The 27474-nt window shown below is 46.2% G+C and overlaps 1 protein-coding gene across 4 annotated transcripts in view; it reads right to left on the reverse strand.

Moving 5' to 3' along the window:
* The window catches only part of LOC116843857 (zinc finger protein castor homolog 1-like), a 193656-nt gene that overhangs the window by 95986 nt on the left and 70196 nt on the right, over positions 1-27474 (reverse strand). For 3 of the 4 annotated variants that reach the window (XM_032814695.1, XM_032814696.1, XM_032814692.1), the window contains exon 1: positions 2-1357. The gene's annotated coding sequence lies outside the window, so the exon portion shown is untranslated. Of the gene's footprint in view, position 1; positions 1358-10990; positions 11126-27474 lie in introns of those variants that run through there. The other variant, XM_032814693.1, reaches the window with a different exon arrangement.

Raw genomic sequence — 27474 nt, forward strand, 5'->3', positions numbered from 1 at the left:
CCTCTTCCTCTCTAGTTGGTATCACCGTTCCTTCCACGAAGCACTCCCATCGGTATGATCACCATAGTTCTGACGCGTGCTCCGGCGACGAACCCAGCAAGCCAGTTACCGATTATCCACACTAATCACCCCGACTATTCAACCTCGGTCTCTTCACTCCAATATGTGACAATTCAATACAGCTCGCGCACCAAACTCGCAGAGGGTCTGCGATCGAGATCACTCACACCGAACAATCCAGATTACAGTCTTTGAATTCGTCGCCGATCACACCGATCCAATCAACGATCGACCTCCGATACGAAGCTCTCTGAGACTTGTTGGGGGAGTACTATTTCACGGAAAATACGGGACAGACATCAGCTCCTCGAGATCGTCCACCTCTGATTCCAACACCCCGAGACCACTTCCACCCTCACCGACTGTCACCGGTCACCAAAATGCGAACACTTTGCGCGCCACCCTGAACACTATCACTCCTCGGACTCCGGGAAGTGTTCAAATGATTATACGACATCCTCGGTCAAGCCTGGCCTCTCAGTTGGAGGATTTAGTGGCCTTCCCAATCGATCAACACTAATTTTTCTCGTTCTGGTGATTAAGTCTCATGACGCACTATGTTGAACCCAAATTGCGGTCCAAAGACTCTCCACAAACTAGAATTGCTAATTTGTCACGATGTGGAAGGAAGGAGGTGGGGGGAGGAGAGGAAAGATCGTTTCTTGTCTTGGATCAAAGGGGCATAAAGGCGACAGTTTCGATAATGGCACACCGATGGATGCAGGTCGCACCTAATCAACGTTCCCGACCGAGTACGCGGCACCAAGACGCGATCGTGAGAAGCGGGTCATTTCCGGGAGTAGTCGCGACGCTCGGAAACTGTCGCTCCGACGAGTCCTCGTTGCTCGGAAGGGTCAATCGCGTAGGAGCCGCGCGGGTTCTCCACCCGTGGAACTCGATGTGTGTCTTCGATTCCCGAGGCTGTCTAAGCACCCGCGATGAAGAGGGAGGCGCGCGCTCGCGCGCCCGCGTCCGATCGAGAGGGGGAAGAAGTGGGGGTGGTCTTCCGGACCTCGCGTCCGAAGAGGGCGGTTCGCTTCGCGTCTTCCTTAGACTCGCGCAAATTTGCTCGCCGCGCGCGCGTTTCCACCGCCACCCCCGAACCGACGATGACAACGCCGACGACGACGACGACGACGACGACGATGACGACGACGACGACGACGACGACGACGACGGACGCCACCCCGCCGCCGATAATGATGCTTTTGTCGCCACGAAGGAATATCGGATGGTCTATCCGGTTCTCCGGCTTCTCCACCGAGCCCGGAATGTCAGAGAGGAGAGTGCGCGTGGCTCGGCTGGCGCGAGATGACTGAACCCCTCCGAAGGGTGAGAGACAGAGACGGCGGAGAGGGGGACCAGGGGAGGTAGAGAGGGAGGGAGGAGAAACACGCCGATCTCCCCCTGGCCCCTCTTTCACCGACAGAGAAAGACCGCGCGTTTCAAGGGTCCCCACCAAGAGGTTGTTGGAGGATGCCCCACCCCGTCGAGAGCAGTGACGCGTCGCATTCTCCCCGCCTTCGCCCGTCGTCCCACCGCCTCCCACCCCCGACAAAGAGCGTCGTTGCCCCTTCCCAGCTGGCCGCCGGCGTCGTCGCGATACACGGCTGCGACGAACGACGACGACGACGACGGGGGCAAAGAGACGGAGTTCTGCCACCGCCGCGCGACTCCTTCCTCTTCTTCCGCTCCGCGCGATCGCTGTCGCACGCATTCGTCCACCGGCTGGCGAGCCGCGCGTACCGCTCCTCGCGTCGCCGTCGAGCAGCCCCTGCAGCGCGCGCACGCGGGGGTGGCTACGCGGAAAACGTTAACCCCTTTACGATCGAGGATGGTATAATGGAGTTACTCGAGTTAGGCGACTTTTTTCATCGTACTTTAAAGTCGAATCGGGAGGTTTTGCGTTTTCGTGCACACGTAATGTACGAAGCGACGATGGGAATTTTTCAAATAGGACTCGACGCGAGATTATTTCTGATATATACAATTGGTTTGCTAACGATGGAGAAGTCATTTCCCGACTATCTCTTCATGATGATGCATTTATAAAGTCAGTTAACTTTAGCCATATGTGAGGCTCATGTAAAATTGTTGTATCATTACGATATTCAATTTTCCGTCATATTTTTACTAACTAACTTATAATTAACTCTACGTAATTTTGTTACATGGTGAAACACGCGATGAATGAAGACAAAACGGTTCAATACGCCATTATGTTTCGCGAGTAGGGAGAGTCGAGCAGGATTTTGGAGTGCATTAATTTTCCACCCCTGCGCAGAATCGCCACTTTATCCTGCACAGGACGGTTCCATCGACCAATGACGTCACTCGAGTACCCTCCAAGGACACTCCTACTTTTTACCCCCCTAGAAGGTCCTTGTCGATGCTATACTTGTGATGCTTATCGCCGATGCGTTACGCAGGGGTTGGCAATTATTCGGGATTTCTGTGGATGTCGCTAATTGAGGGAAAATTAGGGACACCATTCCGCTGCGAGAAATGGGACGCGATCAAAGGACTCGGAAGAACAATAAAACTGAGGCCAGAGTAAAAGGAGATAGAGGAAAGAGTTCTATTTTCGCGACGAAACACGATCGACCCAAAAATAGACTGAAACATCCGACACGGTTGCTAACAATTTCTAAATAAATGCGCTTTTAATCAGGGATTTTTCCTCCCACTAATGATCGATTCCAAAGAAATGATAAGAAACAAAGAATCGGGGGATACGTTGGTTTAATTTCTTTCCTCCTTTTTCTTCCACGTACTTGTTGTTCCCGTTACGTTTCTGATACATGGCGACATTAATATCCCTTCCAACTTTTAGATTGACGTTTCCGAGCTATTTACATCGTGCGGGTAGCTTGTAACGGGGATTAAGGATGATTAAAGCTGAAAAGAGTCATAAACGAAAATGGGCCTGATTCACGTGATTATACCAGTCCGCGCCGTGTGAACGTTCCTCCTGCCTTTTGATTTCTTAACGCGCTCATTTATCACAATTATCGTCCCGTTCGTATTTATATTCCTATATCTCTTATATATTTCTCGGACGCTAGTGCATATGTTACCGGTATTACGCGTCTCATCTACTTATCGAAATTCCACCGATTATCCTCCTTATACACAGCGCGAAGAAATATACGTTACATTACTCACACTAAGAGAAAAATATAGTTGCTTTCGGCTATACTCCTTTGCGATTTTAACCATAAAAATAGTTAGGAAAACCATTGTTTTAGTAAATGTTATTAGAAAGATGGTTCTTCTAATTATTTTTCTGGTTAAAATCACAAAAAAGTATAGTTGACAAAAGCAACTATATTTTTTTCTCAGTGCACTTATTAAATAAATAATTATTTTAATTCGTAACTTATTTCTTTTACGAACTCATCATCTAAACTATTAGTATTCGAGCTCAGTGAGGATAAAATAAGTAATGTGCGACTAATTGCTCAAGAAACCACGGGAATTGATAAAAAAATCTTGCGGTAAAAAAAATATTTGTTATAAATATCGTTTTATATATTTTACTCAAAGGGCGTTGAACTTCTTTTTAGTATTACGCTCGCAACGACTGGTCGACAATCAGGTAGTCGATTTTCGTAAAAGTAGAATGTGGGAAAAAGTCCCGGAGTCCCGTTAGGTCCCGAAAGGGTTGAAGCGGAACCCCTCAAAAATGGGTCAGGACGCCCGGGCGCCTCGCGCCGTTTCTCTTTCTCCCTCGGCGTTTTCTTAAAGGGCCGCTTAATCCACCAATAAAGTATCGTGTATCCAGGTATCGGAAATACTAGGGCACTGCATGATTTTGCGTAATGTGCCAATGATTGAGCGCGCGGATCCTTCGTACGGCTTCCGAAGGGGTTTCGATTTCCGTGAAAAGGGTTTTACCGTTTCGGGGAGCGCGTGTGAGAAAACCATTAGCTTAAGGAAACCCTTAAATAACGGAAGACCGCCCAGGGGCGAATGGGAAAAAGATCGCTCTTGATTTTTCAGGTATATGGTTGGCTCCATGTTTACTTTAATGTGTGTTTAAAAACATATGTATTTAAAAACATATGTGTGTATTTTAAAAACATATCTAGATAAATTATATAAATTAAATATTTACACGGAAAGAGAAAGGAAGAAAGAGACACGTGTATAGAAAATTTAATTAAATTTTGTCGCGGCAATTAATTTACATTTCTTCTTGATTATGTCTTAATATGATTTGATAATTTTATCACCATAATAATTTGTTTATTCTGACAATGTACACTCCTTGAAGAAAGGATTTACTAAAACATGAAAAATCCCGCGGACAAGCGAAAGTTGAATGTACTCTCTCGGAGCACTCCCGAAGTTTAAAAATATCGCTCGGTCTCAGCCCTTCCACTGAAAATATGAATTTTTTATCTCTCCCTCGCGGGCCATATGGCTGACGCGCATCTCCCGAGGGTAGGAAGACAAAAAAAGAGAGAGAAAGAGAGAGCCGGGGAGCAGGGAACGGGATTGAAAAAACCGGAGAAACTCCATAAGACGAATATTTTTAGAGTCGAATTTCCAAGGTAGTTTCCGTGGTTCCGCGCTGGCATACAGGAAAGAGGAAAGGGTTACCGTTTCTCTCTTTTTTACCGTACCGCTACTCTATCGTTTCCGCGTCTAAATCCTTCCCACCGGAGTTTCCCCTTCGCCCGCCCCCTTCTTATTTACAGGACTCCCGGATAAAGCAGATGTCATCTTGACAAATCTGTCACTCGGCGCTTCGCTTTCCGTCATCTGGTTCTTGTATTAACGCGTAAAAAAGAAAAGAAAAAAAATTCGAGATAATTAAGAATTTGAGCTGACAATCTACGCGCGACACGTTACCGACGCGGGAGAAGGGAGCCGGGGATTAAAATCCAGATCCCGGAGAAATATCGCAACGGGGGGGAGTTAATAATCCGCTTTACCCGAGCGCAATTGATTCTGTCGCGCGTGCGCGCTCGAGAGGAGCGACTGATGAAAATCGGGAGCGTCGTCGTCGGACGACGCGAAAATATCACCCCGTCGCGGCTAAACGCCGCGGATACGGCGGATCTGGCTGCGTTTTGCTGCGCGAGTGTGTGTCGTCGGCATATCTACGAGCGTTGCACCGCGGGCAATGCATCCAGCAAACGCGTTCGTACTCGTCCGACATGGAATGTGGTCCGGTTCCCGAGAGTGCGCGCGAGCGCGAGAGCGCGGGCGCGGACGCGAGCGCAGAGAGCACTGCTATAGTTCCCGTTTTTTATCGCTTCGTAATGCATTAGCCATAATAGCTGCACGCACTTAATGGACTGTAGCCTCGTTACAGTACGCCACGTCGTGGGTGGATACGCCGCTCGTCCGCTTCGGCCGCGAAGCTCACTTCATTCGTTCGTTCGCTCGCTCGTTCACTCGCGTTCTTGTCAGTCTCCGCGTGCTCATCGATATCGTGCGTTGCGTTTCGCGCGTTTTTCTTTTCATTCCCATTTTTCATTTCCATTTTATTTCCATTTTATTTCAATGTTTTCCTATTTCGATTTTATCCCGGTTATGTTTGCTTATATATTTTTTAATTAATTATTTTTATCGAACTTCTTTACTCAAAAAAAAATAGAATCTCATTCTTAGCGGAATTTTCTTACACATCACCTCCAGAGGATTCTTCAAAAACTGAAAGAAAAATATTGTAAGCATGATATTATTTCTTCTCTTCATTGGACGAGAAGCATTCTTTCGATAAATAGAATGTGGAATTATAGGAAATAGTACCTTAAACTAAAGTTCCTTCTTCAGGAGTATTAGAATATTTTTCTTTTGGTTTTAGGAGAATCCTGTTGAATCCATAACATAAGAAAATTTCTCTAAGGATAAAATTATATATCTTTGAATATGTGATTTATAGAAAAGCATGTATCACGATGTGTCTGAATTGAATTGGATTGAATACAGTATTACGATGACTCTTCGACAAGACGCGAGAATCAATGAATCCCCTCGAGCTTATGTTATTTCGTACGTTTAGCGTGTTTTCCGCGTTTAGTGCATCTCGCGAACTTGTGTCTCAGCCCGTAGATATGCAATTTCGTCCGCTCTTGCAGAAGGTAAAACCATTACTCGCGCATTACCCTCCATCATACGTCAAAGCAATCACGTTCGCTATTCTTCTTAAACAAATGGAGAAACCCGCATCGACGGTCACGATCGCATCGATCAATAATCACGCCTGCGAAAATCGCATCCCACGGTAGCGTGTTATTTACCGAGAGTCGTTCGTTCGCCTCTCGCTACGAAGGCACATGGAAAATCAAATAACTTTCTCCGCAACGTCGGATATTAGATTGCCATTGTAATATAACTAATGCGCAGAGCAGTTGAATTAAAACATAATAAGCGGCAAACACGACTTTATACGGTAGGTTCCGAGTGTGTCTCTCCTTCCTTTTTCGCGCAGTTCGCAGTTACAGCACGCGGTCTAGGTCTCATTAGAGCCAGCTCAAACTAGACGCAACGAGCGTACTTTCGAAATGTCACGGACAGTCGCCGAGACTCACCTTCAGTGCGACACTAGTACGAGATTACGGAAAGTAGGGGAAAACGTCGACACGGCACTCTCTTGCACGGATTTTATCAAATGTTAACGTGTACAGGAATTTATTAATTATTTATTAATCCCTTAAGTGATACGTCCAAAAAAGTTTGGTGGTAAAATATAAAATTCTTTTTGATTTACTTCAACTACTGTGTTTGTTTTAATATTCATAGCCAGTCATTTCAAATCACTAGTATATATATCAAGAAATTAATTACTTATCAATTATTATTTAGTATTTATCTTCTCTTATTTATTTTTATTTATTTATTTCATTTATTATTTTTATTATTTACTTTTAAATTCTTTTATTGTATTTATTTTCTCTCTTTTAAATACCCCCATACGCTATAACATTTAATAATATCCGTGAACATCGAAAACAGGTATGGACTACTGGTCGTTTTCCTGTGGGTCTCTCCCTTCAAGATACTGTGACAATCAGATCGTCATGAGACAGAAGAGCGCGAGTCCCTCTCTCTCTCTCTCTCTCTCATCTTTGGTCCCGAGACGACGACCATCGATCGTCACCTGGAACCAGAAAACAATTTCGCGAAACCGGGTAACAAATCCAGTCCGAGCGTCCGCACACGCTTGCGTACACACCGACACGCGTTAATAACCGCATCGCCCGCGCGCTCGCACGCACACACGCGACCCTTGGGTTTTAATCTCACGTGCGTCCCCGGATCGAGAAGCGCACCGGTGGGATTACCAACACGCCCTCATAACGGCACACGCACGCGCCTCGCGCGCACGTCTGAAATATTCAAAGGTCCCTCTCTCGCCGTCCCCGCGCTCCGCGAGCACGCCGCCTTTTTTGCCCGAGCGTGTGCGTGTGCGTCTCGCCGGGACTGGTTTTCGATATGACTCACGCGTGTAACGCCGTTCGATACGTGTATTAGTGTGCTCGTATATCAAAACCAGTAGGCACCCCCGACATCGCGGGATCCGCGCGCGCGTTCACGCTCGCTCCTTCTCGCGCGCGCTTTACGCAGCGACGCGTACTCGTGTACGAGCAAGTCGCCCGGCTCGCCACAACGGCGTGTTCCCTCATTTTTGCAGACTACCTCAAGTCTAAGTCGTTCTATTTAAGCGAGCGCATGGAATTAAGTAACGACTCGCTGTCTTTCAGCGTTACATCCGCCTCGCCTCGCCGCGCCTCGCCTGACCTCGCAATCTCCTCGTCGAGGTGCCGCGCTGCTGACGTTTTGTTCGCTACACACACGTGGCCGTCGCTCCTCCACTTCCGATATTTCTTTTCCGGTATTGAAATGCCAGAAAATGCTTCATACTTCCCGATGAAACAACGGAGGAACGACTCCACTAGAAATTATCCCAAAATCCTCATCAGGTTGATCCCAATCAATCAATCAATCTGCTAATCAATTATCTGCTTTGTACAAGGTGATATTATCGAGTCCTGATAAGTCATGTAACGCAATATGACAATCAGGACCTTATCAATAATTAGGATTTTTAATAATTAAGATGCGATAATATCACTTTGTACATAATTGATTGGGATTAACCTAATCGGAGAACTATGAGACAAATTTCTAATCGGGAAAAATATCCTGATGAAATCGACTATTTTTAAAATCTGTGTTTTCTCAAGTGCAAGAAAAAATTCGAGACCTCTTTTGGAATAGTACTTTTTTCTAATTGTTGATATAAATTATGATAAATGAGTTATTTTAATAATCGTTGCTTTCACGCTGTTTAGCATAAAGAGGAAATATCTGACATTAGGAGAACGCACGGGAAAAAAAGAATTAGCTGTGGCAACAAGAATACCCATATGTGGTAGCTGAATTTCGTTGTAATTTATGGATACCTGAAGATATAGCTGCCAGAGTAGGCATGTATTTAGAACATCAAACCGACGTAGTTCGCAACAAACCTTTTGATTACAGCAGCAAATTTTTAGCTACAGCAACAAATATATTTTCAGCAAACCGTGATAAACCGCGGTAGAGAAATCTTTTCCCGTGCAAAGCTTCAGAATGTACGTCTGTATCGAAAAGAAGATCACCGCCGGAGAACGAGTTGAAGGTTAGGTTAAAAATCTCATCGCACTTGGCAGATAACACGACCGTTTATTGAATCAACGTGATTCATCGCGGCCGATTCGACAGCGCCGAAATAGCGCTTGCGACAAAGAGCCATCACGAGACCATCTTCTGGCCGTCGAGGCGGGCATCGCCTCGCACGCGCGACCCGCGTTAGAAAATTAAACTAATAATTGCGTGGTCTCCGCGGCGCACCGGTAATGTAACGATCGGCCGCTCGTGGAACACCTAATGACGATCGTTACGGATAATGACCGTAAAAAAAGGACATCCAAATTCGCGATCTAAAAGCGTATCTAACGGTCGCCGTGGCTGCGGGCGAAAATCCTCGCTCCGTGCTCTCGGCGTTACCGTTCCTTGTGGTCTCTTTTTTCTTGCCATTCCGACGGAATAACCAACAGCGTGACTCTGCTTTATCGCGAATACGAGCGATTCTAATTAGCTAACGCGATTCCATCAATGTCCGTCCGCCCGTCGTCCGTCCGTCGACTTTGACCAGGAAGTTGCCGGCGATGAAATAATTGCTCGGTAAGCCGGCCAAACGAAAGAAACCCGAGCGGATTCCGACGAGAGCACGATAATTAAAAGCGACTTATGGACCGTTAAGCACGATGGAATAGCAATTAATCGAGCGAAATCTGCGGGTGTAATCTAAGTCCTTCGCGATATCGCGAACATCCCGTGGATATCGACGAAAAATCGCAAATTGAATTAATTTCACAATAGCGTCCATTTTTTACTCGCGAAAATTGCTCGAGAGACTTGTTTCCTCCTTTTTTATTACTTCACTCGCCCTTACCTATATTAAGCAACGTCCGTTTGTCCGTCCGTCTGTCTGTCTATCTGTCTGTCTACTGAGTACGTCGACCACGCGCGCGGTGTGTTAGGATAACTACAATTATTAAAGCACACGCGCGACCTCTTATCCGTCATCGCGGACATAAGTGCCTCGCGCGGGATACCGAGGTATGACACGAAGAAATAAACGGAGGTCCGCGGGGTATGCGAGTATTATGTGTCCCGTGGAAATGGGATATCCCTCGACCCGACTCTCGGCGAACAATCGATACCAGAGCGAGGAGTCGATACTCGAGCGCGCACGTAAAACGCATGGGCCGTACGGCCGGCGCGTACTCAGGTATGCGCGACCTCGTCGTAACGAGCATCAAATCGATTCCCACGGCTGCGTGAATCAAGGTCTTATCGCGGAATTGCCTGGTCGCGTCGTCTCTCGCGAGAAAGTGGAAACTTCTCGGAAGCGTGAGAAGTATCGCGGTCGCGGCTCGTATCGCGACTCGATTTCTGCGGTATGACGGCCGATAAAGTTCACGTCGCGGGAAACGAACGGTTACTTTACGGTTAACCGTAAAACCGCGCGCGCACTTCATCTCCTTGACAACTCGCTTTATTTCTCCGCACGAGCCCGCGCGTACTCCCGCACACGCACGCTCGCATATCGCACGCGAGCGAGTGTAGTTAGCCCTCTGACAATTAACCCTTGACTGACGACCGCGGCGACAGCAAGTCGCGGGTGCCGCACAACGGCAAGTGTTACCAGGATTAAGGAAAAAGATATAGTGCCGGCCGTGTGTTCAGAGAGAGCCCGAGTCGAAATTTTATTTTTATTTTAAATATTAAATTCAATTTTTATTTTTTATTTTATCTTAATTTAAATCAAATTAAATTATTGTACGCACCAAATATTTTACTCGCATAATTTGTAATGGATTCGCGGAGGCCGGAATTCATAACTGTAAATTATTTACGATCTTTGGTTGAAAATACCATTAATTACGAATACGTATTCATATTCGTCCGCTTGAATAAACGTTTCGCATGAGATAAATGCATCTACAGTAATTGGCACACGTAGAATAGTCTTAACACACACGATGTAATTAGGTTACTAATATTTTATAACCATATGGAATCATTTTCGCGCATTAACGTAAAGCTGTCACAGTGACAGATTACTGATTCGACCCATCGTTCCCGCTTCTTTGAATAATCAACAAATAATAAATCAATAACGCATACGGTCAAAAAATTCCAATAACCTAGTTACATTGCGTGTTGAAGCTATTCTGTCGAATAATATACAGATTGATGAATAATCGGAGGTTCATGAAGGTACATCAATTATTTGTCAAGTGATGACGGACTATGAATGTCGGCCTAAATTTCGACACGGGCATCTCCTTATCCTCGATGAGTTCAAGTCCGAACGTCCGTTAAAATCGGAAACGTTCTGTATAATAAGCAGTTTGTAACATACCTGGGAATGTATGATTTATCGCCGCTGCCCGCGTCGTGGCGTCCTCCGTTTTCTGTCCTAACTTGACGATTCAGCATCCTGACTCCCGGTTTCTTCGTCGTGGTATTAACACTAACGTTAATACTGGTACTGACACTATTTCAACAAAAAAAAAAACACGTTAATGAACACGATTAAATGTTTTGAGGATCGGTGGGAATAATAACTAATGCGCCGATATTCGTGCTCCGTACGAAACCTAACGACTTGGTCATGATGTAAGTACGCGATGTATGATATAATATCAAAATAATCAGCAAAGTAGACTAAAACGCAAAAAAGAATTAATTACAAGAACTAAAATATAGCTGTGGCAGCTAAGATATGTCAGAAAAACGACAATTAATGCTCTATTAAAGCCAAATATATTTAAAAAATATATTTGAGAATTTATATGATAACAAGAATATTTGCTCTTGCAACAAAAAAGTAGCTAAAGCAGTAAGTTATATTTAATTGTTCATCTATAGCAAATTTGCTGTGTTAGCCACATTTTTTGCTATAAGAACAGATTTTCTTGTTATCATAGCAAGGAAATAGGTTCCTGCAGCAAAGAAAAAGTAGCTAACATAGAGAATTATGTTTAACTGTCCATATGTAGCAAATTAGTTTGCTGCTGCAGCAAATTCTTTTTTTCCGTGTAACCAAAGGTTATACTCCGATTTCTTCCTAATTTGGTACAAATGTAGAAGTACAAAAAAATTTAGGTCACATTTTTTCATTTTGGCCCGCTTTGAGTTTTGCGGGCAGTTTATAACTTTTTAATGTTCTCACTCCTATCATCAAAAAGTACAATAAAAATGCATAAGAAGTAAAATTGAATACAAGATATAGGTGTTTTTGGTTTGCTGATTATGAATATGAGGTCAAATGTGTAAAATTATTTGTATAAATAATAAAATGTTTAAACAAAACATGTAAAAAGATTAAAAAAAACTATTTTACAAATAATTTCTCGGTTTGGCCAAGATTTGAACCATTTTTGACTAATTTAGCATAGATTTGAAATATTTCGGTTGGAATCTCAGCTAAAGAAATTTAGAATGATTCGTGTTTTAGCAATGCCGATTTTGTTAAAATTTTAATTAAAATTACCGGATTTCTCTCTCTTTCTCTCTCTCTCTCGGTTTGGCCGAGATTCGAACCATTTTTGACTAATTTAGCACAGATTTGAAATATTTCGGTTGGAATCTCGACTAAAGAAATTTAGAATGATTCGTGTCTCAGCTATGCCGATTTTGTTAATATTTTAATTAAAATGGTTCGAGATTCGAACTAATTTAGCACAGATTTAATATATTTTTTTGAAATCTAGGCTAAAGAAATTTAGAATAATTCATGTCTCAGCTATGCCGATTTTGTTAAAATTATTTAACTATATCATGAATTCAATTTTATTTCTTATGCATTTGTTGCACTTATTGATGATAGAAATGAGAACATTAAAAAGTTATAAACTGCCCGTGACTCAAAACGGGCCAGAATGAAAAAATATGACCTAAATATTTTTTGTACTTCTACTTCTATTTCTGCCAAATTAGAGAGAAATTGGAGTGTACCTTTGGGGTAGGTTTACTTGTAAGGGTTGATGATACTAAGAGAAAAACCGGTAAGTCACGCAGCGTTCGCGGCTCGCTACATCCATTCTGCGACTCACACAAATGTCGTCATTTCGGCCATGCGGTCGCTTCGTCACGCGGTCTGTCCACGTGGTCTCTCCACAGGCGGTCGGTTATTCACCTCAATGAGAGAGACAACTCCAGTATGAAATAGTGCGCCGAGAGAGAGAGAGAGTATGCCAATGTGCACTAATTGCACGAAGCCAAGCCGATACATGATACCGATATCGTCGCAAACGGCTATAACTCCCGAATGAGTCAACGTAGCGATGTAAAATAAAAAGCAATCTTTTTCTCATGCGTCCTCGCACACGTCTATGCTGCCTTATCATTATCCATTTGAAAGATTCGTGATCAATTAAAGCACAACAAATATACTGACAACACACGCAACCTCTTACATTCCTTACACGATTGAATTGTTCACATTCCTTTATTCGCCGTGCACAACGCGACTGCTACATTTATTACTCTTATAATCCCTTCCTTATTTTTAAATTTCCGATTTGTATCGACATTTCAAATAGGAGAACGTCAATTAAATAGGAGAATTATAATACACCGATTAAAATTGAAGTATTATCAAAGCATCGAAGTATATCAAAATATAGTTACAGACTTAAAATTGCGGGCTGCGTGAGAATCGCTTAACGAGAATTACCTTACACCAACGGTACAAACGAAAGTCTGGTAACGAATCGGAGCGTTCGGTTTTCACGTAGCGAACGCGGAGGAGGAAGAAACTTTAAGGCCGACCGTAACGACGTTACCTCGCGAATAAGACTATAAATTCGTCTCTGTAAATCACGTGGGAGGGTAACGACGAGTAAGGGGGTTGCCACGTATTTTTTCGCTCTCAACAAGCGCACGTAACTATCCGCGCGTCTCGTCGCACGCCGTTATTGGCGACGAACACGCTCGCGCATTCCCCGACGAAACAAGGTTGCGAGCGATATTTTTAAGTATCGATATGCTCGTTCCATCCGTCGCCAAAGGATATCCGTAGTCTGATTATTGAGTGATTTATCGTGAAATTTGAATTTGATAAAAATATTAGTGTCAAGTATACATACAAAATTATCTCTTTCCTATTAGACGTTTAATCCTCGATATACTTATCGCTCCATCGTGAATTAAATCAGAGGATTAAAGGAAAGACTGAAGAATTGTCCTACTTAAAGTAAATTGCTTTTTTGTTCTTTACAATATCTCTAAAAAAAGATACCTTCAGAAAAAGAAAATCATGAAATATCGATTTCTGCAACGATTTCGAAAGCTCGAAAAGAAAGTTAAAATTAAGTCCAATAAACTCTGCTGGCATGCCAAGGATTAAGACGTTGACATCAGGGAGTCAAAACGTTTCAATTAACCAGCAAGAAACTAACATAATTAATCTTTTCTTCAAGACAAAGTTAAGAAATCGAGATTTCTCTCGCGCGTATCCTATCTCCAAAAACTTTCGCATTGTAACTTAGGCGCATTTTTTTGTAAGAGAGCATGACTGTCTAAACTGTTCTCTTTGATACCGATGTCGTGTAAAACATCAAGAGACCGAGTACCAATACCGAAGTGTCCGCGGACATTTTATGCGTATTTTATGCGTCGATACCCTCGATGTATCGCGGCACCGGTTGCATCCCTGCGGATGCGGTCGTGTCAGCGCGCGAATGGAGGGACAGCAAAGCGCGCGAGTGTGTTTCAAGGAACGCGTAATTTATATTCGAGGGCCGTCCGCGCTCGACGGGGATTTTATGTGCCTTTCGGGAAACGGACGTTACGAGGCAATTAATTTCAAAAATCCCGATTATCCGTCCGCCGGTCCGGCCGCTTTGTTGCGCAGCGTAATTTATCTGGCGGTGCTCTCCTATTTATACGGCGCGCACCGCTAGAATTATTCCCTCATCGCGGCGCGGTCGCCTCGAATTTCGCGATCGCGACTTTGCTGCGATACCGTCGTCGTCGTCGTCGTCCTCATCGTTGTCACACTTGGCGATTAACGCCGCGAGCTGGTCGCCGGTCGATCATCCGACTGTTTCTATTAGAGACGCTTTATTTATTGTCGCGCGTGTTCCAGCGGCATTCAATGGGCCTCTTTCGCAAGAGGCGTATTACCGATTACAATCGCGATTACGGAGCCGTTGTCGCAGGTGTTAATGTTATCGCGTGCAAGCGCGCGTGGCCATCCGGACGATAAAACGTCGGAGGCGGGCTTGGAAATCGGCCAACGCGGAATAAAACTACTCAACGATCGCGCGCGCGCGCGCGTGATTTACATTTACGGTATCTCCCTCGTTACTCGAGCCTCAGAGACTTAGTTACGGAATCGCGGTACACGTCATTCAGAAGTGACTTAAGCCGCGCCGCACAGCACCCCGCGACGAGAGAACGCAGCCGCTCGTACGACAATACAACAACACTACAAATCACGCCGGACGAACAATAAAATACCAGTAGCTCACACCCACCACGTGTCTTTCTGCCTGCGTCACGCATACTCGTACATGCCGCGTATCTTGCTCGGTCTCTTTCTCTTTTTTTCTCTCTCTCTCTCTCTCTCTCTCTCTCTTCCTCTCTCTTCGTCTTCTCCCTTCATTCTTTGTCCCTCCACCTTCCTTCCAGAAATTCCTTCCCGTTTTTAAATTCCCGGAATCAAGCGGCAGTCCATTCACGATTCGCGTTGAGAGGGGAGAGGAGAAAGAGAGAGACAGAGAGAGGAAAAAGGAAGAACCGCGCGGAGGTGGGATGGGGAAAGGGGGTCGACGCGAGTGCGTAGGGCATTTAATTGAGAAGTCCAACGAAACAATGGGCGGCCAATACGTGAGGCAGACGGAGAAGCCAGGCGACGCACGTGACATACCGCGCACGGCGTGCCTCGAGAAAGCGCGTCGTACTAACGAATACACCCCCGAAGAACCCCGAGGACATCTAATTCTCGGCAGTATGGGCCAGAAATCGAATTTAATGCCGAACGCAAGAATACGTAATAAATGAGATATCAAACGAAAACGACTTGTCACGCGAGAACGATTATTAATTGAACCAATTTTACGACTAATTTAGACCAGGATCGTGGGCCACTTTCGGAAATCCCGACGGAAACAAACCGTCGCTCTATTTATTTTTTAGCCATATTTGCCATCCAAGCATAATATTTGTACGCCGAACTCGCGCGACTATGGCTCCCGGGCCACTTGTATATTTCCGTTTCCATCGAGTCCACTTGGCGTGTGGCGTGGCATGGCTAAAAAGCCGAATGGTATTTCCATGAGCGCAGCCGCGTAAAAACAGATTCGTTTAAAAGTCTTCTTGCGATCGCGAGAAGAGGGATGTTCGAGTATTCACCAGTCGAGAATAACGTCGGACGAAGGCACTTATTAACGAATTTAATCTGGCGAGTGCGTTCAGGGCATGCGTGCTCTTAGCGAACACCAGAGAACGGCTATGTGTGTGCATTCGGTCACACATATGGCCAATGCTGCATGTCGCATAACGCGCATGTTTATCGTGCGAGGGGACGTGAACGCGCGCGCGAGGGAGAGGGGAAAAGAGAGAAAGAGAGTGAGAACGTGGATGTGAACGTGGCGATTGTATATGCCATGTACGCCAGTGAGACGTCAACGACCTTTTATTGGTCGGCACTGCTTCTATGCGCTTCTTATCATTTTAATCCCTCGTAATTTCCTTTACGTTATGCGCCATTCGTTACGTATTGGTAGCCGGAGATGCGAACGAAGCCGTTTTGCTCGAAGATGGATCGAGCAGCCCGAGCGAATGAAAACGGAGCGAATATTCTTATTCGTCTTATTGTCGAGTTTTATCGAAAAAAAAAATTTTATTTGCTTCATTTGTCAAGAGAAGACGTCGACTTTTCATCAATTGTTTGCACACAGCGACGGGGGGTACTTTGGAGATTCCACGATGGGCCAATTTCAAGACTTGAATTATCGCGGAGATCGTCGCCGAGAGGGAAACCGTCGACAAATCATCTCGACCGGGAAGCACTTTTTTCGTCGACTTTTTCCTCGCCGTTGATCGGCGCGCGAGCGAGAAGAAAAAAAGAACCGTTCAAGAACGATACGATCGAAATTGAGTAAGAAACGAGCGAGTTTTTTTTGCGGCGACCGATATATTCCCTTCTTCGCCGCCGTGAAAAGCGATGAAAGGACGCCGAGGAAAAACGGGCGCACAGTGGCACCTGCTGCCGAAAGAACGGAGGAAATTCCTTGGGGGGTCCGCTTGTGAAATTGAGCGGTTAACGCTTGACCTATCGGCTCGTCCTCCGGACCGTGCCGATCCTCGGGCCAGCGACCGAGATGCTGACCCAGACAGTAGGACCCCCCTCCTGCAGAACCCCCTCGTGGAGGATGCTGCAGCCTTCGGAAAATCGCCCGACAATGGGCAGGGCTGTCGACAATATTTTGACAGGTTCTTCTGTCCGCGCTCTCGGTCCATCGTGAAAGCCCATCGAGGGTCCGAGAAAAAGTTTGGAGGCACAAAAAATCCCTAAACCGGCCAATTAATGCTCGAGAGAGGGGGAGAAAAAGAGTATGGATCGCGAGAGCGCGTGTGAAAGTTTCATTTCACAGCGGACGGGCAAAGATAATATAATAACGCGGAGGGGAAGCAAGGGAGATATCGCGCTTTCGGGATTCACGAGGTGTCGATAGCGTGCGAAAATGACTTTTTTCTGCGTTTCTGCGACGATCGCTACGTGCGAGACGCTCGTGTTTTTTTTCGCGGGATCTCCGGCGAAGTACCTCCGATGCGGCTGTGCCTCGTTCGCGAGTTCGCCTTTTTATACGGCGCGAATAAAGATACGCAGCGGAGCGCAGCAGGGAGGAGGGACATCGATCGACGACCGCGCGCTCGTCTCTTCGAGAGTTCTCCGGTTACCCGGCTCCCAGAGTCTGCGGAGGCGCGCGCGAGCGTACACGGGGAAATACGTGTAGAAACGCATGCATACGTATATGCATCGCGTCGTTGTGTGAAAATGGCGGAGAGGGAGGAGAGATAAAGAAATGGAGGGAGGGAAAGAGAAAGAGAGACGCGATTTATCGATACTCCGAGAGGGTTACGATTTAAGGAAACTGGCGTGTACTCTCCTGAGATCGACGTAAATTTAGTTAATCTAAAACAGCAGGCATTGACTTAATGGTTAATAATTGGCGCTGCTGGATAAACGATATTGCAAAATGGAGCCATATTTTATAATGCGAGAGAGATAAACGCAAAACATACTCCTCGTTTGTTAAAAATTCTTTGATGAATTTAGCTTCCTTTCTTCCCTGCAAATTTATCAAAGAGATTTTTCTACAAAAGATATCAGTCTCGACAATTTTTTAATCAGAATGAAAAAATGATTTTTGTACGTACTCAATTTTTAATAAAAATGCGTCTGTCATGAAGTGATTTTTCTTAGAACTCACTAAGTGACCGATGTGTTACTCGTGATATTTCGATCGTTTTTTGGCTGATCGGAGTGAAAAAAATATCCATCGACTTCGCGAGTGGCGAGGAAGAAACGGACACGGCTTTCGTGCGGGCAGCTCCGGCCGAAAATCGACGAAAAATTCGCAAAGTCGAAGCGTCTGGCCGTAGCCCATAAAGTGTCGGGCGTAAATCATTCGGTTTTATGGTGGTGCACGTTTGCCAACCTTTAGCTGATGAATTCCTTACTCGCTAGGTGGACTCGCGGCTGTGCACGAGCTAAAACACGCATAACGCTGAATGTCGAAAAGAGCTCTCATCTGGCTCTTCGCGGAAAAGAACGGCAATAAGTGTCCTGTCTAGATTGAAATTGGAAATAACTCTTTACCCTGCCTCGTTTAATGTATTAGTTAATGCCTGCTCTAACAAAATATGCCTACTCTAACACTTACCAATTTTATGAATCCCATGAACATGCGAGAAATTCCTTTCTAATCGCGTTTGGTGCGCGACTCGACGATTGTCGAGTCTCGTAATCGCTAATTCGACGCGACGTGACGAAAGAGACGGAATTTTCTCTCCCGCGGTTGTTATCGCGGCCGACGAGTGGCAAGGACGAGGAAGCAAAAAAAAAAGAAAGAAGTCGCAAGGAAGCTTTTTACATCCCTTAGAGAAACGAGGGTGCGAAGGTGTCGACGACAGGCTCCGCCGTTTTCTGGTTCCGCCCCAACGACGTTCCGATTATACAGATATTCAAATGAAGGCCGCCCCTCTGGCTCTGGCCGCAACAGTTACGTATCATCGAATTATTCTAATTTCCTGTCGCAAAACAGCCAGCGGAAGTTGCCGCTGAGTTCGCCGCCTCGCAGAAAAAGGAATCGCCGGTTACGCCCACCTCGCGGCGATTTGCGACCGAGTCAGACAACCCCGCGTCGACGTCGTCGTCGTCGTCGTTGTCACCCATCCTCGGCCACCCTCTCTCGATGGAGGCAGCGCCGCTTTCCCGGTTCTAGGGGCGCGGTCGCGGAAAGCTAACGCGCAAGTTCCACGCGCGCTTTTCCCATTCGCGGAATTCCACCCTCGGCGACGTGGTCGAGGGGTTGAAGCCGCGGACGAGCATGCGCGACGACCTCGCGAAGCCACCCGTGGAACCGCGAATGTCGTCGTCGAATGGACGACTCGGAGGAAGGGAGACTCTTTCGCAATATCGCGATTTCGAAAATCCCCACGCTAAGTCGCAAGTTTCAACGGGAAGAGAGCGCCCTGGAGGAGCTGGCGGGACAAGACCGTTGCGCCGACTTTACATCCGCATTCCGCGATTTGGAACGAAACCCCGCCGCCGCAGAGATTAATAGTAATCGTCGGCGAGCACATGGATGTAATGTTTCATTAATCCACAACCACGAACACTGCTCACCGCCCATTGACCTACGAGATTACGAGGGTTAAGCGATCGCGCGAGCTGACCGATGGCTTCGACGCCGATATACCGCGGACCATATAGGCAGTACCGGGCTACCGGTACGATATGGCACGTGTGACGTCACGTACGCCGCCGGATGCCGCGGACATGTCACGCGCCTCGTCACCGCTACGTGGAATAATCAAAAAATAGCGCGAGACACGGAGGGAGGACGAGAGGAGAGGAGGAGGAGGAGGAGAACGCGAGAGAGGAAAGGGTGGAATGAGGGAAGAGAACAACGGACGAGTGCCGAACCGCGGACGGCCGATGATCGGCCGCTCGCTCGCTTGTACGGCACGTACGCGTACACGTGTCCGCGTGAATCCACGGCGGGTTTCACGTTCGAGAATACGCCGAGCCGTTACAGGCTCCCTCGGAGCGCCTAATGAACGGACAAGCCGAGAGACGTAGGTATACCCCGAAGTTGAGCGAGCGAGCGAGCGAGAGAGAGAGAGAGAGAGAGAGAAAGAGAGCGCACGCTCGCGATAATTATCCATTCTAATGATGATGAATGTCTTTATCCCTGGGCCCCGGCGCGATTAGACGAGTTAATGACCCGCAACCGGTGCGCAGTGACGGTGCGCCGAAGTTCGTTGATAAAGTGTTAGATCGTTAGCCGGGGCCGCGGGCTTGTGATTATCGCCTATAAACATTTCGCGCATCGATGTAACTTTTCGGGAAGCTCACGAGAAGGCTCCGAATCCGCCGCCGTCTTAGCGTCCTCGCCGCGCACTCTTGATCGCGCGCTCTGACAACCTGTTGCTCCGACTGTACCCGCCTGTACTCACTGTAGCGGATGGTGCTTTGTAAACGCCACGAGACGGAGATTCCATCGTGGAACGTAATAATTTAATTGAACGTCCGCGCGAAACTAACTCGATCATTAATCCGGCGAGCGTAAGCAGCCAGCCGATCGTTAATGTTGTCGATAGCGCGCACGAGTGAATCATTCTGTCCGATCGTGCTTCCGCTCCGCCGATGATTGCGCGTAATCGCCGACCGGCGATTCTTTCCACCCCTGTCGGCTGGAAATCGCCAATGGCTATCGGCGATTTCGCGAATCTTACGTCACACGGGAAAAACGGTGGGCCCGCAAATCAATCTGGCTGCACTATAAATCCAAGTGTGTTATTTCGGCTAAAGTTCTTCTTACATGTTTCTTACTGCTTCAAGTAATCGCATCATTTAACAAACGTATTAAATTATAAACTACGTCTCTTAAATGAGAGAGACGCGATTGAAAGCCGCAAGAAACATGTGAAATATGTTTAAAAATAAGACACTTGGATTTGCAGTGTGTGCCAACCGGACTCAAAATTCCAAACAACTAATTATCTGGTTGCTCCAAATTGTCTGGCCTAACCAGAGTGTATCCATGGTGAATGTCACCTGAACCGATTTCTGGTTGCCACAGCCAGATCTCACGCGCACAATTACATTGATGTAGTTGACATACCAAAGTAACTGAGTCGTGTCAACTATGCGCATTATCATCGCGCAAAGATAACCGGGCTGATACAACTATGCTGCTCGTAACTAAATATTCCTGATTACGTATCTTTCTTTTCCCGTCTGGATTTATGAAATTCGGCGGATGGAGAACCGCGCGAGGAACGAAAGAAGAGACTGACATACGAAAGTCTCGGGCAACACAGGGCCGTAGATACACAGCTGAATGTGTGTGTCGTTTCTCAGTTAAGTCCCTCTGCGGTTTGAAACACGATCGGCCTGAGAGTGTTCCATCATATGTGTCTATAAAACACCGTCCACGCGGGCGGCCGTGTGGGTGCGTGCGTGTGCATCTGGCCGGCGCGGTCGCGTCGGTGTGCCCGCTCGGGCGTACTTGGACTGGTTTCTTAGAAGGAATCAGGAGATAATTAATTGTCCTCGCGGAGCCGGCATAACGAACCGCCGCTCCTCCGGCCCAGGGTCCTCCCTTCCAAGCGCTCGCAGGCTTTTGTGCATAAAACGCATACCTCCTAGCTCGTACGTCCGCGCCAGCGCCGTCGCGCTTCTTCATCAACCTGCGCGACCGTGGGCTGTAAAATGGCGATACGCGAAACTAGAGAGAATAATCGCCGACTGTAATTATCGGGAATTCCATTGTCAGACCGAGCGAGAGGATTAATGTCGCGCTGAAGTTCGCGCTTGTGGAAGGACGAATGCCCCATGTCTTGCCTTCCCTTGCATATTCTGTTTCTATGCATTCTTTTGCATATCCCATTTCTTGTAGTCGATTGCAAATCGAATTGCGCACGACTTTTTACCGAATGAAGCTGCTACGCTTCAAGTTGTCAGAGTTGAAAGTCACTGCTGACGCAGTGATCGGTTATGACAGGAGCCAAAGTGAGAGTACAGACTGTGACATTTGTGAATTGGGGAGAAAGAATTTGTTTTAAATTAAAAGGACATTATCTTGACAAGTAATTTTTACGTATCCACACATAACCGATTATAATGCGCACGCATGTCAGCAGTGGCTTTCAATTCCGACAACTTGAAGCATTGCAACTTCACTCAATAAAGACTGTGCAAACCGATTTGCAACCGGCTGCACACGAGGTCGTATCAATTATTTCAGAATTTTTAGACGCTGACATTTCGAATAATATGTTACTAAGTCGAAATTTTCATTATACATCAGTTCCAATAGCATACAAAATTTCTTCGCGGCCTAACAAGACAGTTACCAAAATTAGAGTTCCGGTATGACGCGAGTGTCGAATCTTCGGTGACCTCGACAGCTTCCTCGCGCGCGCACTTAGAGTTTTAGCTTTTCGTCACGAGCACGCACGACGGCCGCTATCGCGAGTCGTGCTAACCGAAGCCGAGGACTGCGGCACAAGATTAATAATCCTGGAATGGTCACGGCGACCGATAACTCCGTACTTCTGGCGGCAGTAATCCGGAGCACGGAACCTGATTCCATTTAGTACTAGTATTTCGATAATCTAGAAACCTCGTGGGACAGAATTTACGTTTCTCCGCGCGACTATCGCGGATCAGGCCTGTTCGTCTACTTGGGCATCTAGATCCGCGAACGGTACACACCAGTTAGATCGAAACTGGAGCGTACCGCGAGCGATATCGCAGATTCGTATCGCGACGGAAATTATAATAATCGCCGATCGGCCGGCAGGTCACTCTGATCGCCGATCCTTTCCCGACCTTGTGGGAAAAAGAAAGAATCTTACTACGAGCGGGACAAAACGTTCGGAACAATGATCACGCGATGGAACATGACAGTTGTGCAATTTGTTGTCGTTGCTCCGTGGGCGCTCGCGGGAAAGCAGGGAAATTCAGTCGGCGATTTTCTCCAGATTCGAAACGTTACGCGACTCCACCACTATTAACCGCACGTGTGGCGTCAATAATGCGTTAACAACGGAACGCCGGACCGGTCTGACGCGGCCGCTGCGGCCGTGCGCGCACGCCATTGTCACGTTTCAGCGCGGCGCGGTATCGATCTCGCGGATTTTTTGCGTCGAACTTAATGGGTCTGAGCCGGCGTTATTCGCGCAACTTGTTAGATCAGCCGGATTGTGCCATTGGGAGCGCTTAGATCTGTAGATTTATGACGACTACCGCGAATTTCGAGGCTATCGTGACTGGGCACGACCTGAAACAGCTCGCCGGTATCGACGCTGACCGGTCGCGCGATCGTTCGCCACGATCGCCTAGGAATCGCCGCCACGACCGCCACGGCTGCTAAATATCGGGAGCAATAGGATACACGATACCGGCCCTTGACATTCCTTCGCAACCGAACCAGGAATCCTTCGGCTAACGCGCGATGCAAATAATATGAGGTTGCAAATCCAAGTATCATTTCGATTGAATCTCCTTTTACACGTTCCTTACAACTTAAGCCACGTCATTTTACACGCGTTTAAACATGTTTAAAATTATAATTTACACGTCTCTTAAGCGTATGAAATAATGTAACCGTAAGATACCTGTAAAAAGAGCTCCAGCTAAATTACACGCTTGTGTGTTTCAAAATAACACACTTGACTTTGCAATGTATATGAATATAATCGTATATACAAGTATTAATAAAGTCAAGCAAGATGTAGTCACATTATAGTATATGCATGAATATATTTTGCAATTTTTATGCAATTTGTTCGGGTCCCATTCAATGTGCTTTTCGTGCTCTGTAGCTCTGTGCACACAAGTGTATTATCTAGCTACATCCATTTGCAAAATCGTGACACATCGTTTCTACCTTTCTACATTAAACGCCTCAAGGTCAATTTTTCAATAGTAATGTAACTTAGATTTAAGTTGAAGCTCTGTACAAAAACGTCATACACATTGGGGGACAGATTAAAACTTGGATCTAAGTTTAAACTATCAATATGTGAAAAATCGGCTCTTAATCGTCACTAGAAAGCTTAGTGGAGGCGTGCTTATTCGCGACGCGTCGATAGCTCTAACGGTCGCAGTCGGGCAGTCGTCGGTTCTCTTATTCACGTACCTCTGAATCATAATTTATGATTTAACAGTCGAATCGGAAGTACACGAACGAAATATAACGAGAGCAGAATTCCTATGCGGACTCCGCGATAAATAACCCGGTGTGTCCTCGCGCGATCCACGCATAGGATCCATGTCACACGTTACGCTCGTAAAATAATCCTCGTGCGCGAAACGTCGATCCTCGGCCGACGATCGATCCCGGACACGTTATCTCACGCTTATACGCGAGTTTTATCCGTCGATTTATCCGCACGCTCTCCGTCCCGGGGAGAAGCAGATGTAAAGTGGAGCGGAGAGCGCGCGCGCGCGCACGACGCGATATCTTGAACACGGCTATCGCTCTGCCCCGGACAAACTGGATATCCAGTTTCCAGCATTTCTCGGTTCCCCGCACTTTCGAGACCCTAATCCCGTCCATTCCTCTCTCCTTCTCGTTCTATCTGTTGTCCTTACCGACCTGGCGAGAATGATCGCGACGGCAGAACCATTGCGATAAGCTCGATGACGATGAGGTAATAATTTCGCCGCTTTTTCCAGTTTTTTTTGCCCTGAACAAAGCACGCATAATAAACCACACAAGGAAAGAATTTTATAATAGAATTATAGAACTTTGTTATTGACATTCTACAGTAATTGACTCTGTCCTTCCATTTCATATGTGCTACTTGTATTTTAGAAAATGTGCTATTAAAAAATTTGCTACGCTATGTTTCTAGCGAAATTTATTATTTCTTGGCAAGATAGACCTTACAGTCTATTCCTGCACTACTAAAAACCTAATAAGATTAAAAGGGATTTATATGAAAAAAAATACCATAATATTCTTTCCTTGCAGAATTTTTGGCATTTCCTTTAGTTATTAGTATTCTAGTATGGAAAAACTTGATTTTTTTTGCGACTAGCGGCACCTGTGCACAATTTAACTCGTGAAGATCTCTTTTAGAATCATAGAGCGTAAGCAAGAAACTTAACTGCAATGCTAGTCGTACGAAAAGCCAGGAACTTGTAGAGTCCTAATGACTAAGAGAGATGCTAATAATTATGTGGGACTCTATTTAGTCAGATAGTCAGAAAGTATCAGTTAAACATGCGTTTATTCTTTAAAACTATTGTTTTTTCTTTCTCTTTCCTTCTCATGTGTTATCGACAATTATCTATATCAATCTGTTAATTACGAAGTAACCGATACAAGCCGCTCGACGTCAACGCGGATTGCTTGATTAAGAGGTGTCAGTTTGACTGTCGATTTCAAGACGAGGAGGAGTAGGGGGAGGAGGAAGAGGAGGACGAAGAGAAAGAGCGAGAAAAGGACGATCTCGACGAGGTGAGACGTCGCTCGAGAGGAAGTTCGCGATGCACACGCGTGCATTCCTGCGACACACGGACGTGCAGACTCGCGGACGAGGTGCGCGAGCGACACGCGTGTGCGAACGAGCCGCTCGTATCTCTCGGCTTGTGCCGACGGAGAGAGGAAGCGGGAGGACGCAGGGCGGACAGGCAGGTAAGAGAGAACAGGAGGCGAAGGAGGGAACGCGAACGAGTGCGAGGTCGAGAGCTCTGGTTTCGCCAGCCCGGGGCTACCTCGGGCGAGTCCGGCGAACGGTCAAGAACCTAATACACCTAATACCGAGTATTAGGCTGGTTCTCTGTCCTATAAAGTTAGATGCATACTGCGATAATTGCGCCGGGAAAAGCATCGTGTACCGTACTACAGCGGAGCGCGCGTAATTACGATCGTACAGCCGGCTGCGCTGAGCGGGAGAGCCGCTGGAGCCGGATTTTGAAATGCCCGAGCCCTTGCGACACGCGGCGATTTTTTCTCTTCCGGGTGCGCATACGAATCGGTGAGACAGAAAAAGAAAAGGAGAGCGTTTATCGACGATCTGGTAAGACCAGACGGCGGAGGTAGCCGGTCATCCGATCCACGTCGTTATGCCATTTTAATCGCGGCGATAGCGCTGATAATGAATGTCGGCCGCGTCGATGTTTGTTTATTGGACGAGCTGGTTAACGATCGCGCCTTAAATCGGCTAGTTAACGACACACGGCTAATTCGAGCCGAAAGCCTCGCTCTACTGCACGCACGTCCGCGTTCGACGTGAGAATCCTCTGGCGGTCGCGCTTTTCTTCCTCGCGGCGGCCGATTTCGCACCACGCGGAAACGACGCAGCCATAATTGGGAAAGAAGCAACCGCGCAGCCGGTTTCTCACGGCGACTCGCACGGAAATTATACGAGCGAGCGGCTTCGCGTATTCCCGGATTATTAATCGTTTCGGGATTAAGAGCGGTACTCTCCACGAGTACCGGTTCCGACCAGAGAACAGATCGCGAGGAATTCGCGCGCCAGCGCCTCCGACCGACCGACTTTTCTTCCACTTCGCTGCGATGGTCGAAGATTTTTTCCGCTCGTTTGCGACTCGTCTCGGCGACGAAAGGATAATGATAATGCGATGGCGCGAACGATCATTCCGCGATCTCTAGCTTCCTAGTCTTAATAGAGTCTGTCGCCGAAACAATCAATTCTAACTTTAGGGCCGATTTCGCCAAACTCTTGGTGAGGCTCTTGATGAGTTGATTAACAATTAAATCATATGCTTTTCCTTCAAATTAGGCAAAGATAGACATATGATTTAATCGTTAGTTAGCTTACAAAATGTCAGAAAAATCAACCCTTATCATAATCATTTATCGTAAGACGTAAGACTACTGCAACCAATTATTTATTTACTACAACCCATCATAATCATTTATCGTAAGACGTAAGACTACTACAACCAATTATTTATTTACTTATTCATTAATAAACAAATATATGGATTTATTAAGCGATCGCGTTACACCAGATGTTGTCTTATCGCGGGCGAGAAGGAAAAAACGCGTGTTTTCATGCGGTTTTTCACAATTCGCGATTCTGCTTAACAAGGAACGTGTACCCCCACCGTGTGCTGAAAAGTTGCGAGCATTTAACGATCGGTTTTAACGAAGCTTTCACCCGCGGCGACGAAAGCGAACAAAGGAGAAACGATACAATGGGACGATTAAAGATACTTTCGACACACCGACGTTAGACGTTCCATCATCGAACGAGTTTGTTGTTACGACGCGTGTTGGAACGTGCGTTCGTGGAAATTTCCATGTTCCTCCTGCAGAATAATTTGTCGAATAATTTCAGATTACATTTCCATGGGCAAATGGAAAAATAATTACCGAGTACTTCCATAAAAAATTAAATAAAATAAATAATTTTGGATATTCGGACAATCGAATTTTGCTCGAAATCCCAGGACCAATGCTCTTTTCGCAACGCAATAAAAATACAATGCGTGATACGGGTAGACGTGTAAAGGTTTTGATAAGGTTTAAAATAATATCCATAATAGAGAGAGAAAGAGAAAGATCTCTCGAAGAGAAGAACGACACTGTCATAATAAGCGCGCGGTGATCAAAATGCATG

Source organism: Odontomachus brunneus, unplaced genomic scaffold (genome assembly GCF_010583005.1).
Source record: "Odontomachus brunneus isolate Ranch 3 - 2012 unplaced genomic scaffold, Obru_v1 Obru_scaffold_036, whole genome shotgun sequence".
Taxonomy (NCBI): Eukaryota; Metazoa; Arthropoda; class Insecta; order Hymenoptera; family Formicidae; genus Odontomachus; species Odontomachus brunneus.